The sequence below is a fragment of the Oryctolagus cuniculus genome, chromosome 11 (assembly GCF_051225735.1).
Source record: "Oryctolagus cuniculus isolate XC-2025 breed Fujian yellow rabbit chromosome 11, ASM5122573v1, whole genome shotgun sequence".
Lineage (NCBI taxonomy): Eukaryota > Metazoa > Chordata > Mammalia > Lagomorpha > Leporidae > Oryctolagus > Oryctolagus cuniculus.
Genome location: NC_142877.1, coordinates 40,839,980 through 40,856,718, shown reverse-complemented (window position 1 = coordinate 40,856,718; position 16,739 = coordinate 40,839,980). Strand labels below are relative to the sequence as shown.

The 16,739-nt window shown below is 40.7% G+C and overlaps 1 protein-coding gene and 1 long non-coding RNA gene across 6 annotated transcripts in view; one reads left to right on the top strand and one right to left on the bottom strand.

Moving 5' to 3' along the window:
• MACROD2 (mono-ADP ribosylhydrolase 2) overlaps nucleotides 1-16,739 on the bottom strand; it is a 2,169,899-nt gene that overhangs the window by 167,542 nt on the left and 1,985,618 nt on the right. The gene's annotated exons all lie outside the window — the stretch shown is intronic.
• LOC149123425 (uncharacterized) overlaps nucleotides 1-16,739 on the top strand; it is a 49,394-nt gene that overhangs the window by 31,100 nt on the left and 1,555 nt on the right. For both annotated transcript variants that reach the window (XR_016216007.1, XR_016216006.1), the window contains exon 4: nucleotides 13,820-13,902. This is a non-coding gene — a long non-coding RNA (uncharacterized LOC149123425). The remainder of the gene's footprint in view (nucleotides 1-13,819; nucleotides 13,903-16,739) is intronic.

Genomic DNA, 16,739 nt, shown 5'->3' with positions numbered 1-16,739 from the left:
CTCAAATTCCCTCTTTGCCTGGGGCTGCCATTGAAAATGCAGCACTTTTGGCATTCCTTTGACCCACCGTCAAAGAGCTTGGAAATAAAGAATGACATATTAAAAAGTGAACAACCAAATTTCAGAAGTTCAGTTCCTCATTGCCTTCCAACACACACCCTTAGATTAATGCTACTATTTACTTCCTGGAGTTCCTATTTGTCTTAGTCATTGAATCCCATTGTTTCCTATGGACTCATGCCAACAACCATACACAGTCATGACATGCTTCTCTTTTGGTGTGCCTTTATTTCACCCTCTGGTGTCTTACCATTTCTCCTACCATACGCATTTTCATTTTAGTTATCTGTGCGCCAATCTCGTTCACCTGCCAATGCTTACTTGTCAATCCTTTACATTTACCTCTGATTGGATACACATTTTCTATGGCTTCTCTCAACCCTACCAGGCTTCAAGAAAATACGTTTAGTTAGCATCAACACATCCCTAAACAAAAATCCTGTCATCCTTCGGAATGAAGCAAGAGTGGGAAGGGAAGAACTGATTAAAACAACTGTATTATTATCCATAACATTTTGCTCCCATATCTTTTGTTGTTTCTATATTTTAAAAATATCTACATAAAGTCCAAGAATTCAACTATCCAATAATACTTACTGATGATGGACTTTGATAGGATTCACACCATCCATTTCTCCTGTTGAAAGTTCCCCTGTTTCCTTTGGGGATCTACTTAGCTCTTAGTTATTAGGTTTCAACTGTAGTTTATTGTGTCTGCTCTCCTGACCCCAAGTCCCAGAACTTCCACGTGGCATAGGCCTAGTCAGAGCATTACACATCCTGGACCACATTGATTGGTTCTGGGTAGACACATAACCCCAATATGACTAATCAGAGACCATGAAACTCAATTTCAGATCTTACATCAGAGCTACTGAGAAAGAAGTATATCCTTTTCACTGGAGTGGACAAGAGGGAAAAATACTTGAAACAGAACCAATATGAGCAGGTGCAGAACGCAGCGATAGGGAGTTGTTTAATTTTCCAATGCTGTGCCACCTGGAATTTTCTGATATAGGTTTGAGATGGTTTTCCTGAGTATGAGAGAGTAGGTAGGCCTCTACAAAGTGGGTTACTTATGGTTCTTGCATTTGTTTTCATAATAGTAACACCTGAGAGTTTTAAAAATTACTATTTAAAAATATCCATGGAAGTGAGCATTTGCCCTAGTGGTTACCATGCCACTTGGGATGCTTGTATCCCATACTGGAGTGCCTGGGTAGGAGTTCCACCTCTGCTCCTGATTCCAGCTGCTTGCTAATGTGCACTCTAGCAGACAACAGTAATGGCTCCAGTAGCTGGGGGCCTACCCCTGTCCCTCCACCCCCATTCCCACAGGAGACCCAGATTGAATTCCACTCCAGCCATGTTCCACTGTGGATAGTTGGGGTGTAAACCAGTGGATGAGAACTCTATTGCCCTTTCTCTCTCTCTCTCTCTCTCTCTCTCTCTCTCTCTGTTTCTCTCTCTCCCTCCCCATCCCTTCCTTCCTGTCTCTCAAATAAACTATATATATAACCATGAATCGATTTGTGCAGTCTCATCATTTCAGGGCTTCAGCCATGCTAAGTTCTCTTGTGACCTTTATCAGAAAGTACCTAAGTGTATCATTGCGTATAAAGATGCCTTCCAAAGAGATTGCTTTTCACTTTATTTCCCATTTCTTTTATATCCCCCACCCAATGGATTCAGTGCTCTTCTGCCCCCATCTACCAGAAAAGTTGTCTCTTAAGAACAGTGCCAGGTTTATACATACACACACACACACACACACACCCACACCCACGCTAGCATGTATATATATGTATGTATAATCTTCCAACTTGGCTGCAGTACAATCCCCAATTTTCTATTACTTCTCGGATGGCATACATTCAAAATGCAAATTTTCATACACAAAGGAAGAATAACTCTTGAAATAACGCTTGGTGCCACTGAGGACGTGAATCTCACACTTGATTTAGTGGAGCTGCATAGACAGCAGAGTGTGGCTGTCCGCTCAGCAAAAGCTATGGGGTTTAGAGTCAGCAAGTTTTGTGGGAGAGTGACTTTAAAAAGGAAAAAGAGTGGTGTGTATATGACGGTGGAACTGAACTTCAACTTTTCACAAAACCAAGGTTTTGAAAGAGAGCATAAAGATCAGATAGACACTTGCAAAGGGCACTTAGCATAGACAAGAAGCCAGAATTTCTGTTTCCTGAGGGTGCCCATTCTGGATCACCATACTCCTGAATCTTGATTTAAGAATACATGATTATACTGAGTCAATATTAAGATGCTCATATTCACATTTTCCTGTCTTGCTTTCTATTAGTTTTCTTTTTTTTTCTCATTCACATTCTACAAAGTTACAAAAATTAATTTATTTACTATGTACACATGTATGTATATATTTACTTACGTACATATGTATGTGTAAGCAGATTATGTTTTCCAAAAATGGCTGTACCAATACATACCCTTTCCCATGTTCTGTTTCCTGTGTTTTCAAATTTTTCTTTTTATCATTTTATTTGAAAATCCAAGAATGGAGAGAGACAGAGAGCGCCAGAGGAGGGATGGGTGAGGGAATTTTTTGTACAGGTTCACTTCCCAAATGCCTGCAAACAGCCAAGGCTGGGACAGGCTGAAGCCAGGAGCCCTGAACTCATGCCAGTTCTCCTATGTGGGCGACAGGGATCTATATACCTGATCCATTATCTGCTGCCTCCTGAGATGAACATTATCAGGAAACTGGATAGGCAGCAGAGAAGCCAGAACTCGAACCAGACACTTTGATATGGGACTTGGGCATCCTAAGTGGCAACATCACTGCTGCCCTAAACATCTGCCCCTATTTTTGTTTTATTTTCTTTCTCTTCTTCTTCTTCTTCTTTTTTAATAAAGTGACATTGACACTCTCCACATGGGAGTTTTTTTTTTTTTAACTGCTTCAACCAATAGAAGCTTGTCAAAATGACATTGAAGGATTTTGAAGCTTAAATCATGGAAGAGGATAAGGATTCCAAATGGCTCTTTCTCTCAAAGTGAGTGCTTTGTGACGTGCGTAGTAAGTCAGGCTGTCCTTCCATGCCTCACACTGTTTGATGGCAGAAAGAAACCATATAAACCTAGAGAAGATGTGGGGAACAATAAATGCTGTTATTTTAAAACAACAAGTTCTAGGGTAATTGGCTATGCATCCAAGAGCAGGCATTCTCTATTCCTGCCAGCTAAGATCACTAACTTGTATGGAGAGAGTATTCAAGAGTCTGCCTGTCTCTGGGCGATTCCAATGTTCATACAATTAAGAAAGAGAAAGTTGAGGCACACAAGAGCTTAAGAATTCATGGCATATTTTCTAACTGCAAATCCATGAAATGCAATGCAAATGCAACAGGAAGAGGAAAAACAAGAGAGATAAACCAAACCAAACCACCAGCGGAAAGCTGCATTTCAAAGGGTAAATGCTGAAGTTGAGTAACAACTCAAAGTGGAGGAAGACTCAAAAGAAGGAAGAGAAAGGAGTAAAGACAGAATGTGATGGAGGTGAAATGGTGTAACTGCAAGGCCGGTCTTGGAAGAAAGCAACCAGCATCCCAGCATGTTCAAAAAGAGGTGATGAGTTTCATGAAAGGATACTTTAAAATATGTAGGCAGAACCTAGGGAACCGATAAGGGATAGTGGAGATCCCCAGGGCTAGCAATGGATGGGGTCCAGTCCATTTAAGGGCTGTGTTCTTGGGTGGAGGAACACAGTCAATTCCGTCTTGCAGCATGAGTCAAAGAGAACAAATGTTTTTATTGCTTTTCTACCCACCCTTCAATCTCCTGTGAACACCTTCCACTGGTCTAGCCTATGCCTTCTCCATATGGGTCAGACTTTTTTTTTTCTTAGCAGGGCAAAACTGACTATTTAACTAACTCAGCTATTATGACGGTCTATATTCTCCAAAAGGCCATAGTACACAAACAGATATAAAGTATATTTATGGTATTAAACTTACATGGTGAGAGGAGACACTTAGGAATAATATACCTCTTTAGGGAGCATGATAATTTAAAAAAAAGTTTGAAAAATTTTGGTTAACCAATCCAAATCTCAAAGACAACCAAGTTCAGTCAACATAGCCTGTTTTGGCCGGCGCCGCGGCTCACTAGGCTAATCCTCCACCTTGCGGCGCCGGCACACGGGGTTCTAGTCCCGGTCGGGCGCCGGATTCTGTCCCGGTTGCCCCTCTTCCAGGCCAGCTCTCTGCCGTGGCCAGGAGTGCAGTGGAGGATGGCCCAAGTGCTTGGGCCCTGCACCCCATGGGAGACCAGGAGAAGCACCTGGCTACTGCCATCAGATTGGCGCGGTGCGCTGGCCACGGTGGCCATTGGAGGGTGAACCAACGGCAAAAGGAAGACCTTTCTCTCTCTCTCTCTCTCTCTCTCTCTCACTGTCCACTCTGCCTGTCAAACAAAAACAAAAACAAAAACAAAAACAAAAAACATAGCCTGTTTTAAGGGAGAGTCTCTGGGTTAAAAGTGGACTAAAGAATAATGTGGAAGGGCAAGCAGAGGTGATTGAGCATGTAGGACTTAATTAAAATTCTTCCTGACTTCTACCCTTTAGATCTCTGAATCTATGCATAGGAACAGATGGCAGATATGTGGCCAATCCAGGGAAATCATCCATCCCAGCAGAAGGATGAATGAGAGGAATTAACCAAATTAATGCTCACACCATACAGAACCTTGCCTTCACTGTAAAAATGACCTCTGTCATCCTTTCAAAAAAAGAGTAGGTATGTATATGTATGTTAACATTTGGTCAGTTTGTTAATTTGATACTGTGCAACAAACAAGCAAAACTTGACAACGTGGCTTTTAGCAACTCTATACGTGAGATAGAATTTGGTGCTTTCCCACATTCTCACCTAGTGCTGGGCTGAGATACATCATAGAAAGCTTACGAAAACTTGGGCAGTTTGTTTCCTTGATCATCACTGCCATGGAAGACATTGGACAGATTGTTCTTGCAATTAGAGGAAGTCTTTGAGAAAGCCTGATCCTGTGACTTGGTTTCCCCACATTAAACCATCTAGACAATCCAATTACTATTTTAGGTAATGCTTCTGTAAAAATTGTGATCAACACAAGTAGACTCAGATAAGCGTTTCTACATGTATCCACCATTAACGAGAACCAAAGTTGCTTCAACAAATGGTGGATGCCAGGTCCAAAGCATTACTCTAATCCATTGAACGGAGTAGGAGACCCTGAGTCCACAGTGACATAAATGTGTAAATGAGTAAATTAAAAATATGATGAGTCACATGATGCTCCCACAGTTTCAACATGTCTTCCCAAAAGACACTCATTAAATTTCAGCTGCACAGTTGAGGAGCCTATTGGACTAATCAAATAATTGAAATGAACACTATCCTAATAGGATATACTGAGTTCATTGATACCTCATAGTGTGCTGTGAAAACAACACAATTGTCACTTCTTTGTCATTCCTGCAAAGACTGGAATCCAGTTATGAGGAAACATCAGACAAACTCAAATGGGAAAGATTCTACAATGTAACTGCCCTATAATCTTCAAACACGTCAAGAACACTAAAGTCAAATTAAGGCATCAGAATCTTTCTAGACGGGAGGTGACTACAGAGATGTGACCTGAAAATGGATCATTTGATTTTGAACTAGATATTTTTGTAATAAAGTACATTATTGAGGAAACAGAAAACTTCACAGAGTCTAAAAATTAGATGCTAGTAATGTATCAGTGTTTGTGTTCTTATTTTGAGCTTTTTTTTTTGTGCTCATGGAATTAGGAATGACCGTGGTTGTAGAAATGCTCAATGGAATATTTGGGGGTGAAGGACAACAGATTAGCAACTAAATCTCAGGCAGGTCAGGCAAAAAATATTTTTGTAAGCTTGCTATAAATTTGAGATTATTTAAAATAAACAATGGCAACAGAAATGATGCCCCAAAGATTGCACTGCATCTAGTTAAAATGCCATTTTCTAGCTTGGAAAAAAGCTGGAATAAGGTGTAGGAATCTGCATTTTCAGCATTCAACCACAAGTGGTTGCTTTAGACTGAGGATAGAAGTTCCCCTAAGAGAAGCAATTTGCAACTGTTCATCAAGCATTGGGCAAAACCCCCCACTTTGATTCAGCCCACATCTAGAGCCAGCCTCCTCATGCATCCATCTCTTTTCCCCCTTCCTCTCATACCATGGATCCACTTTCCTCCTGCCAGCAGCAAAGACTGTTAGAGGCCAGTGGGGAATTCTCAGGATGGAGAACTGAGGAATGATTCAAGTGTATCTGTTAATGTTTTTGTCCAAGGAGAACACAATACCCTGGTTTTCTGTGTATCATTCCTCAGGCAGGGTGATCCCTGGAGGTGAAATCATTTCCTAAGACTGCCTCTGATGGCTCCACAGCGACAAAGAGTTAGGAGAGAACAGGCACACTTGGGCTAAGCATTAGGAGAGTGTGGCATGCATCCAGGTAATTCTAGTGTAGGTGGACAGTTTTAAAGCTCTCTCTGGTATAGTAGCAAAGCACAACTTTGTTACACGAGAAAATTGAAATTTTGAAATATAATGGTAAAACTCCAATGTGAAAATCCAATACTGTTCAAAAAGCCATACTTCTCCTTAAAGACAAAACAAAGCAAAAGCTTTCTTTGCTCAAAAATTAATACTTAATATTATAAGCCTTCAAATGTTCTATTTGCCTGGTGCCACCATTGGAAAAAAATCACTCTAATACCTCAACTCTATAAACTGAGTTTTCAATAAAACAAAGGTGGGTGCAGCTGACTAACTCATTCTTTAACCTAAGTATTAGACATCAAAATAGTTAAACAGTGCAATAATATAGTGTGAATTACTCACAGACACCTGTAAGATTTAAAGAAACACACCTTCGAAAACATTATTAAAGGGTTCATTACTGATAAATGGATCTTTTCCTTTGCTTTTAAAATAGTTGACTTAGTGTCAACTTTCAAAAGTCTCCAAGACAATTTTGGAAGAGATTTAAAAGAAAGTTTCCCCATCTGTGAATTGACAGTGTTGCCCTAGATCTTCTCAGAGGCCCACCTGGCTATTAAAAGCTAGGATTCAGAGTTTAAGAATTAAGAATGGAAATATTTACTAGGCATGCAGGAAAGCACTCGTAAAGAATCAATTTCACGAATAGTGGGCTTATGTGGACTCATGGAATTTGATATCTAAGCAGGGCCTCAGAAATATTAGGTGAGTGATTAGATCATACACCTACGATTCTGTGAAAATGGAATTCAGGTGCGGTGAGTCCATTTTCACAGTTCTTTCCACTGGATTGCAAGTGTAGTTTTCCTTCCTTCTTTCCCTTCTCACTTTCTTTTTCTTTCTGTCATTCCTCCCCTCCCCCTTCCTTTCTTTACTCCTTCTGTCCTGACCTGGGGCAATTATAAATGATAGCCATCCCAGGATCAGCTTTTAACTGGGAAATTGTTGATTGAAAGACCAACAAAATATTAATAGTGTACAGAGGAGAACATTTTGGAATTCACAATATCTAAAACATGTAAAATATTCTTTTTATTCACTTGCATCTTTGTTAATACTTTTGTACTTTCCTGTGTTTGCTGTTATTTATGAGAATTTTCCTTAACCCTGAAAATTTTGCTTTTTTTAAATGGAAATTAATTTTCACCATAAAGTTTGAATTAAGGGGTACTTCAAAAAAGAGTGTGGAAAATGAAATGAGAAGGTAACATATATTTTTTGTGTAAAGATTTTGAAATCATGTATCCATTATAAGCATTTTTACATGAGCTACTGGAAGACCCCTCATAAACATGGATTTCAAAATTTTTCAAAACAAAACAAACTAACCTTTCAATTCAATTTCATTGACTTCTTAAAGTATTTCTTTTTTTGAAAACTTTTATTTAATAAATATAAATTTCCAAACAACTTTTGGATTATAGTGGGTTTTCCCCCTATAACCACCCTCCCTCTCGCAAACCATTCTATCTCCTACTCCCTTTCCCATCCCATTCTTCATTAAGATTCATTTTTAATTATCTTTCTATACAGAAGATCAACTTAGTGTATACTAAGTAAAGATTTCAACAGTTTGCACCCACACAGACATACAAAGTATAAAGTACTGTTTGATGACTAGTTTTACCTTTAATTTGCATAGTACAACACATTAAGTACAGAGGTCCTACACAGAGAGTAAGCGCACAGTGACTTCTTTTGTTGATTTAACAATTGACACTCTTATTTATGATGTCAGCAATCACCTGAGGCTCTTGTCATGAGCTGCCAAGGCTATGGAAACCTCTTGAGTTCACAAACTCTGACCTTATTTAGACAAGGCCATAAGCAAAGTAGAAGTTCTCTCCTCCCTTCAGAGAAAGGTACCTCCTTCTTTGATGGCCTTTTCTTTCCACTGGGATTTCACTCAAAGAGATCTTTTATTTAGGTCATTTTTTTTTTTTTTTTTTTTTTTTTTTTTGCCACAGTGTCTTGGCTTTCCATGCCTGAGAAACTCTCATGGGCTTTGTAGCCAGATCTGAATGCCTTAAGGGCTGATTCTGAGACCAGAGTGCTGTTTAGGGCATTTGTCATTCTATGAGTCTGCTGTGTATCCCGCTTGAAGTACTCTTACATACCCACAGTACAACTTGTATTGTAGATTTGGTATCTGTAGAGAGGATGAAAGGACTAATTCTTGCCTCTTCTCTTTCTGTCATATGCCACATCCATCATGCCCATGAATTCTGTTCGCTTTTTCATTAAAATCTCTCCAAAATCACAGTAATTCTCTCTCCTTTTTCTGCTACTTGGGTCAAGTCATAAGTGTCTCTTGCTCCAATAATCTATATACTATTTCTGCCCTTAGCCCTTCACAGCCTATTCTAAACACAAAAACCCAAAAGTTCCTTTGAAACTGTAAGTTAGAGCATATTACTTGTCATCTCAGAATGTTCCATTTTCACTTTCCTGGGAGAGAAAGCCCGCAATGCCCTATGCAGCAATTCTTCCAGTACAGTCCCCAGCATAGAGGATCAGCATAACCTGGAAGTTCAATAGAAAGCCAAATTCTTGGGCCTCTCAACCTACTGAATTGGAGGCTTTGAGGGTGGGGCCTGGAAACTCATGTTTAACGCCACCCTCAGGGGATTTTGATGTGGTGTGGGATGTGCCTACATCCATCACCCTGCAGTGGCTCTCCTGTTACTCTCTCCCATGCCCAGGCTGCTGCTGCCACGTTGACCTTCTTGCTTTTCTTAGAATAGTCAGACTTCTCTCTCATTAAGGTGTCAGCACTTAGTTTTTCCTCTGCCAGGGCTTTTCCCAGACAGCAGCTTGGCTTACTGCTTCATGGTCTTCAAGTCTCTTCCCAAATATCAATGTAAGAGTCACTGAGGTCTAACATAGCTGAAACTATAACTCATCTGTCTTCCGGTTCTCTCTCCTACCCTTCTGCCCCACCACCACACATGGGAATTCCCTATCTTCTCTCTTTTCACTTAATTTTTCTCCATGACATTTAGCTTGGGGTCTCTAAGATGTTGGGTAGGTAACATTTGCCTGAAGCCTTGCCTGGGACTGGAAAACCTGAGTCCAGCATGTCTTGGTGGTTGGGAGCTACACTAATGTGATTGGAGGTAGGAAGTTGTCGGGATCTCTACAGCGTCATTCCTTTGTGGAACTCTGGAGGGCTCATTCACATTCTAAGTGAGTGGAGACTTCTGGGAGCACATCGCCATGTGACACATATATATCTATCTATATCTATATCTATATCTATCTATCTATCTATAGATATATATGACTTGAAGATCAGGAGAACTGTGATCAGAAAGAGAAAGCTAGAGAAAGCCCATTTGGGACAAGAATTAATGTTGTTGGGGAGAGGAATGAGACAGGAAAAGTGTGCTGGGTGAAACCTAGGCAAAAGAGAAAAAAATCCTGGAAAGAAGTGAGATTATTCAGTGCATCTTAAATCTTATCTCTGTTTGCAAAATTATTTTATTCACCTTAAAAGGAATTTTGAGTGTTGATAAACAAGGTAAATCAGCTTTTGTTGGAAGAGAGCATTTCCTGTTTCAAATTCAAAACACTTTGGCTCTACTATCCAGAGAAATGTGCCAGGTGGCCTCCTTAGATCATCTTGTTTAAACCTCTCTCCAGTTCCACACAGTAGATTTCTGCCTCCATGTAATAGATGAAGAAACTGAATTTAAGATTAGAAAACCACTGCCCAAGTAGGAAGCGAATTCGGATAACAGAGAGTTCTGTCCACACTTGTACTAAGCTGTTTCACTATGGGTGTAATGATCCCCACACAAAGCAAGACAGCTCCAAGGGTAAAAGAGAGAATTGCTAACAGATGATAATGAGAATAGGGATAAACTGTGATCATCTTTGGCCAACAGGACCTGTGGTTACTCTGCCACAGTAGGTTTAGTCCTTCTCATTATGGAAAAATGCTTCCATGCTCACATTCCCTATGTCCCATTAAAAATCCTAGTGCTGAAGTGAAACAAGACCCGATGGTCATGATCACAGTTTTTCTTTAATGAGAAAATGTGGCAAACACAACTGTAAATGAAATAGAGTGTTGGGTCCTCCCACTAATTTACAAAATGGGGACAGCTCAGAATGGCCCTGAATTAAACAGGATGTAAAGAGTATAACTGGAGTGGGCATTCAGCCTCGTGGTTAAGATGCCAGCACCATACAGGGTAGTGCTTGAGTTCAGCTCTTCGTTGTGGTTTTCTGCCTCAACTTCTTGCCAGTGCAGAACCCGGGAGGCAGCTGTGGTGGCTCAAGCAGTTAGGTCCCTGCCTCCTACAAGGGGGACTTGGATTGAGTTCCTGGCTCCCTGCCTCGGTCCTTGCCCACTCTCAGCTGTTGCAGGCATGTGGGAAGCTAAGCAGTAGAAGAGAGCTTGCTCTTTTTCTCTCTCTGCCTCCCAAATCAGTAAATTTTTAATGGTATAATTGAAGCAACATGGTGGAACAGGCATTTATTGAATTTGGATTTTCATAATAGAAATTTATATCATGCATACATTCTTGATATTCTGAGGTCTAGAGGATAAAACAGACCTTTTCTTCATGTGAAATTAGCTTTTTCTTCCTTTTCCTTTTTTTTTTTTTTTTTTTTTGTCAATACCTGGTCAATCACTGTATTCATTTGAGTGATGGCAAGGTCAAAATTATGACTGCCTGATTTTATCCTCCACTGCACTTGTCAAAAAAATTAAATTAAAGATCATGCTTATGAATATAATGCATGAACTGCTCCATGGCATTCTGAAAGATAGAATGTCCCTTCTGCCCAGCCCCTCACAAAACAGCATGTCACACGATACGTTAATATGCACAGAAAATCATAAGGCAGTGAGAAAATTCTGCCTCTCTGGAAATATGAGGCACATTCCACAAATGGTTCATGTATTCATAAAAATGATTTTATTAAAAATAATGACAACTCTAGCAGTAACAGTTTCTTCATACCTATAGAGTGCTTCCCAGTTTCCAAAATGTTTCCATGTATAATTTCATCTGACAAAAAGGATCATTAATATTTTACAGTGAAGTATAGGGCTGCTTGATTTAGTATCACAAGGGCTAGGTTTCCCAGAGGATGAGCATCCCAGACATGCTTGTCAAATGTTCTATGCAAAGACAATTTAAGACCAGAAGTCAAAATGCCATCACTTTCCATAAAAATATTATGGAAAAATGCTATTCATTACCAAAAGCCATTGAAGGTTTTGGAGATGTATGTATAGAGAAAATTATTGTTCTAAACATGTTACCTAAAATAGCAGCATGCAGTTTTTATTAAATATGTTTTGTTTTATAAATAATAAAGAACTCATTATATAGTTTATAGTATTTCTAAATTGGCAGTATATTTAGGTATTCCAAAAACCAAATGAAAGTAAACAAGCTCATAAACCAACTTCAAAAATTACCACAAACAAATATCTAAGAAACATGTTACAAGGGTAAAATATATAAAGAATTAAAAATTAACATATCTTTCCAAGAACAAGAAATGGCCTAGACTACTGTTTCTGAAATCTCACATACATATTATTTGAAAAGATAACTTTTAGGCCAGTTAAATAAAGGAATGGGTAAGTATATTTGAGAAGGATCCAAATAAATTCTTGTAAAAATGAAAACTATAACGATGGAAATTTTGAAATTAGTGAAGCATTCAAATTCAGATGAAAGAGAAATGAATAAAAATTAGCAAATTTCATGGCAGATTTAAAAAATTAACTAGGAAGTGCCAGAGAGACAATCAATATAGTGGAAAGAAAAGGTCATGTGGATTAAATGCCATGAAGGACAGAAGAAGAAAGAAGAGACAGTCATTGGAAAGTAATATTTGATGAAGGAGTAGGTGAGAATTGTTCAAAAATCATTAAGGATGTCCATTCCCAGGTCCTAGAAGAACAGAAAATCCTCAGAATGATAAGTAAAAGGAAATCCATATCTATGGCCAACCAGCACAATAGAGACATGGAACATGAAAGAGAAAGCACACAGAACCAGGAGGGAAAGGCAGATAGCTAAAAGCAGCAGCAAATGCCCAGAGAAATTACACTTCTCAATGACCACAGAACTGACGAGATTGTGGGAAAACATCTTCAAATATTACAAGAAAACAACAACCAGCCTGCATACTGCATTTAAAAGAATTTTTTAAAAAAGAAACAAAATAATAACATTTTCAGACAAATAAAGCCTGGGAGATGTTCAAGGAACTTCTAGAAGATTTTGCTCCGAAGTGTGGAAGACAGAGGATGGAAAGAGTGTTCTATCATGACATTTTTGCCCCGTTTTTTGAATAAAAAAATAAAGCTGGTTGAAATTATTGAAACTTGAATTAATGCAACTGACATTTACCAGGTTTTTCTCAAACAATTTTGTCTGTAGATAGCATTGTCATTGCTGCTTCATAGATAACATTATCAATTGTACCAGATGCCAGTCTATCAATTAGTTGACTGAAATTACTGAAAATTTCTTTATTGGCATGGTGTTAGAGCAAGTCAAATCAAAGAGCATTGCATTATATGAGGCTTCTATCAAAAAATAATAAAAATTCTATATCAAAAAGTTCACAATATAAAATGTAATAAACATATTTAGAAATTGTTTTTAATTTTGATGTTCAATTTTTAAAAATTTATTTGACAGGTAGAGTTATAGACAAAATATTTACTAATCCTCAATCAATGTTGTAGCATTGGCAATAATTCCTTTTTTAAAAGAAGATTTGTTTATTTATTTCAAAAGCAGAGTGACAGAAACAGAGAAAGAGATCTTTTCTACTCCCCAACTGGCCACAATGACCGGGGCTGGGCCAGGCTAGGCCAAAGCCAGGGTCCAGGAGCTCCACCATGTGTGTGGCAGGGGCCCAAGAACTTGCTCCATCATCCCCTGCCTTCCCAGGCACAACAGTCGGGAACTGGATCAGAAGCAGAGCAGCCAGGACTTGAACTGGTGCCCAGATAGGGAATGCCAGTGTTGTGGGTGGCAGATTAACCCACTGTGCCATGATGCCAGCCCCAACGTATCCTCCTTCAAAAAACTAGTTCTCAAAAGGGAAAAAAAGATTACAGAAGATGTGTTGTGTCTAGACAAAAAAAGGGGAGGGGCGATGTGACATTAACAAACTTCATGGACTTGGGCAAGTTAACAAATCATTTTCAGTTGTGTGTGTGTGTTTCTTTTATTTGTAGAATGAGAAAATGTGGCCATATGCTCTCCAAATTCTTCTTCTGGATCAGAATACAGCTATGGCTACATATGCTGGGAAATCTAGGTGAGTGCGCTGTCTAGCCTCCTTTTGGAGACTGTGTGCTGTAAGGTGAACTGAGGCAACCACTAACTAGCACAAGTAGGACAGCAATCCCAAGGGAGTAGAGAAGTAGGATGGCGCCAAGTCATGGGGTATTAAACTGAGTGACCTATAAATAAAAATACCATAAGCTCTTGAGAGAGAGAGGGAGAGAGACACACAGAGAGAGACAGAGAGAGAGAGAGAGAGACAGAGAGAGAGAGACAGAGAGAGAGAGAGAGAGAGACAGAGAGAGAGACAGAGAGAGAGAGAGGAGCAAGCTAGAAAAGGATTGACAAAGCTGATAGGAAAAAACTCCAGAGAGAAGGGTTGAGATCCACACTGAAATGTATCGGCCACCCAATGATTCAGAACTCTATGTGCATATCCGTAGGAACGCTATTCTGACAGCCAGTGAAACCTAGGCCACAGCATAAGGCAGGAATTCTGGTACACGAGCTCATTTTGTCAAAATAGAAACACTGATAAACAGCAAGCATGGCAAGGTGGAACTATCTGCCACTGCCTGTCAGATGGGGCTTCCTTTCTCATTTTCCCCAGCGATTTTTACTTACTTGTCTTTGAAGCTATCTTAGGAGCACATGAACAATTTCCCTGTTTCTGGAGAATGACTGATGTGTACGTTTCATTGGGACGCCACAGACAGAATGTCCCTGGTATCAGACCCACAGTTACACATTTTCCTCTTAGATGTCAGGACTCAGAGCTGATGCTCAGGTGCCCTGTTTGGAGGCAGTGAAGCTGTGCTGTTGAGTCCTATTAAGATGAAGGGATGGGGCCAGCGCCGCGGCTCAATAGGCTAATTCTCTACCTTGCGGCGCCGGCACACCAGGTTCTAGTCCCGGTCGGGGCACTGGATTCTGTCCCTGTTGCCCCTCTTCCAGGCCAGCTCTCTGCTGTGGCCAGGGAGTGCAGTGGAGGATGGCCCAAGTGCTTGGGCTCTGCACCCCATGGGAGACCAGGATAAGCACCTGGCTCCTGCCATCGGATCAGTGCGGTGCGCCGGCCACAGCACGCCAGCTGCGGTGGCCACTGGAGGGTGAACCAACGGCAAAGGAAGACCTTTCTCTCTGTCTCTCTCTCTCATTGTCCACTCTGTTGTCAAAAAAAAAAAAAAAAAAGATGAAGGGATGGGAACTGTGCTGTGGCACAGCAGGCTAAAGCCCCAGCTTGCAGCGCCAGCACCCCATGTGAGTGCCCATTCAAGTCCCAGTTGCCCCACTTCTGATCCAGCTTCCAGTTATGTGCCTGGGAAAGCTGCACAGGATGGTTCAAGTCCTTGGGCCCCTGTACCCACGTAAGAGACCTGGAAGAAGCTCCTGGCTCCTGGCTTCAGATTGGCCATCTCCACCATTTGCAGAATGAACCAGCAGATGGAGGACCTATGTGTCTACCTCTCCATGACTTTGCCTTTCAAATAAATAAAATAAGTTTAAAAAAAAAAAAGAGAGATGAGAGAGTGATGTTCCTAAACAAAGCAACTTAATCTAGGAAGTAAATGAAGGTTTTACACGTTGGAAGGAGAAGCTTGCAAGGACACACTTCTTAATTAAAGGTGATGTCATTGCTACAGTTTATTACCCACTGCATAAGTCCCAAAAAGTACCACATACTAAGTTCTGGAAAACAACCGGTGACGGAAGTCATGCCTTTGATGGAACCATTCAGTGAGGTAGAATCTTTCTAGGGGAAAGGCAAGCATTGTTTCACTCCTAACTCATTTCCTGATCATGGCCTTAAGAGATTGCCCAGGAAATGACCTAAATGACAGTGAGACAGAAGCCCTGGATACTTTGCCCATTAGAGACACTAACGGAGATCAATACCTTGAGCCAGACAGAGCTGCTGGCCTTCTCCATGATTCTAAGTGTTCTCCGAATGAGTTCATATTTTTAAGAGCATTTCAGTGAATTAGGGTAATGTGCAGTCTTATTACAGACCTCCTTATGATGGTAAAGATAATAACAGCCATTGCTAACAGAATGCCAGACCTTTACATACGCAATTTCCATTCTTTACTGCTAGTAGGAAATGTTCATTCCTTTCTTATTGCCCATGGGGGAGGGAACATTTGCTTCTGTGCCCTTTGCACCTCTCCTCACTGACAGTGAGCCCAGGAGGAGGAACAGGCACATAGCAAGTCTCTCTCAGATCCACCTGCCTACAGAGAAGGTATGCCCAGGTCTGCTCTCCAAATCAGAAGCTCACCAGCACAGACTGTCCAGGTAACCAAGGCTATCCACACTTGCTCATGAGGAGGCAGAAGTTAAGTCTCTCACATTTAGAAGTGAAGCTGAGGGGCCAGCGTCATGGTATAGCGGGTAAAGCTGCCGCCTGCAGTGTTGGCATCCCGTATGGGCGCCGGTTCGAGACCTGGCTGCCCCACTTCCTATCCAGCTCTCTGCTTTGGCCTGGGAAAACAGTGGAAGATAGCCTAAGTCCTTGGGCCCCTGCACCCTCATGGGAGACCCGGAAGAAGCTCCTGGCTTCAGATCAGTGCAGCTCAGGCCGTTGCGGCCATCTGGGGAGTGAACCAGCGGATGGAAGACCTCTCTCTCCATTTATCTTTCTTGGGCCAACTTCCACTGCTATCCTAGGCCATAGCAGAGAGCTGGATAAGAAGTGGAACAGCCAGGTCTCGAACCGGTGCCCATATGGGATGCCAACACTGCATCTCCTATCCTCAAGGTCCAAAATGACACAACTTATATCATTGATACTCTTCATTTCATGGTGGAGGAAGTAGGGCTCAGGCAAGAAAGTAGATAGCATACATACGTTCTCCCTTTTAGGAACTTATT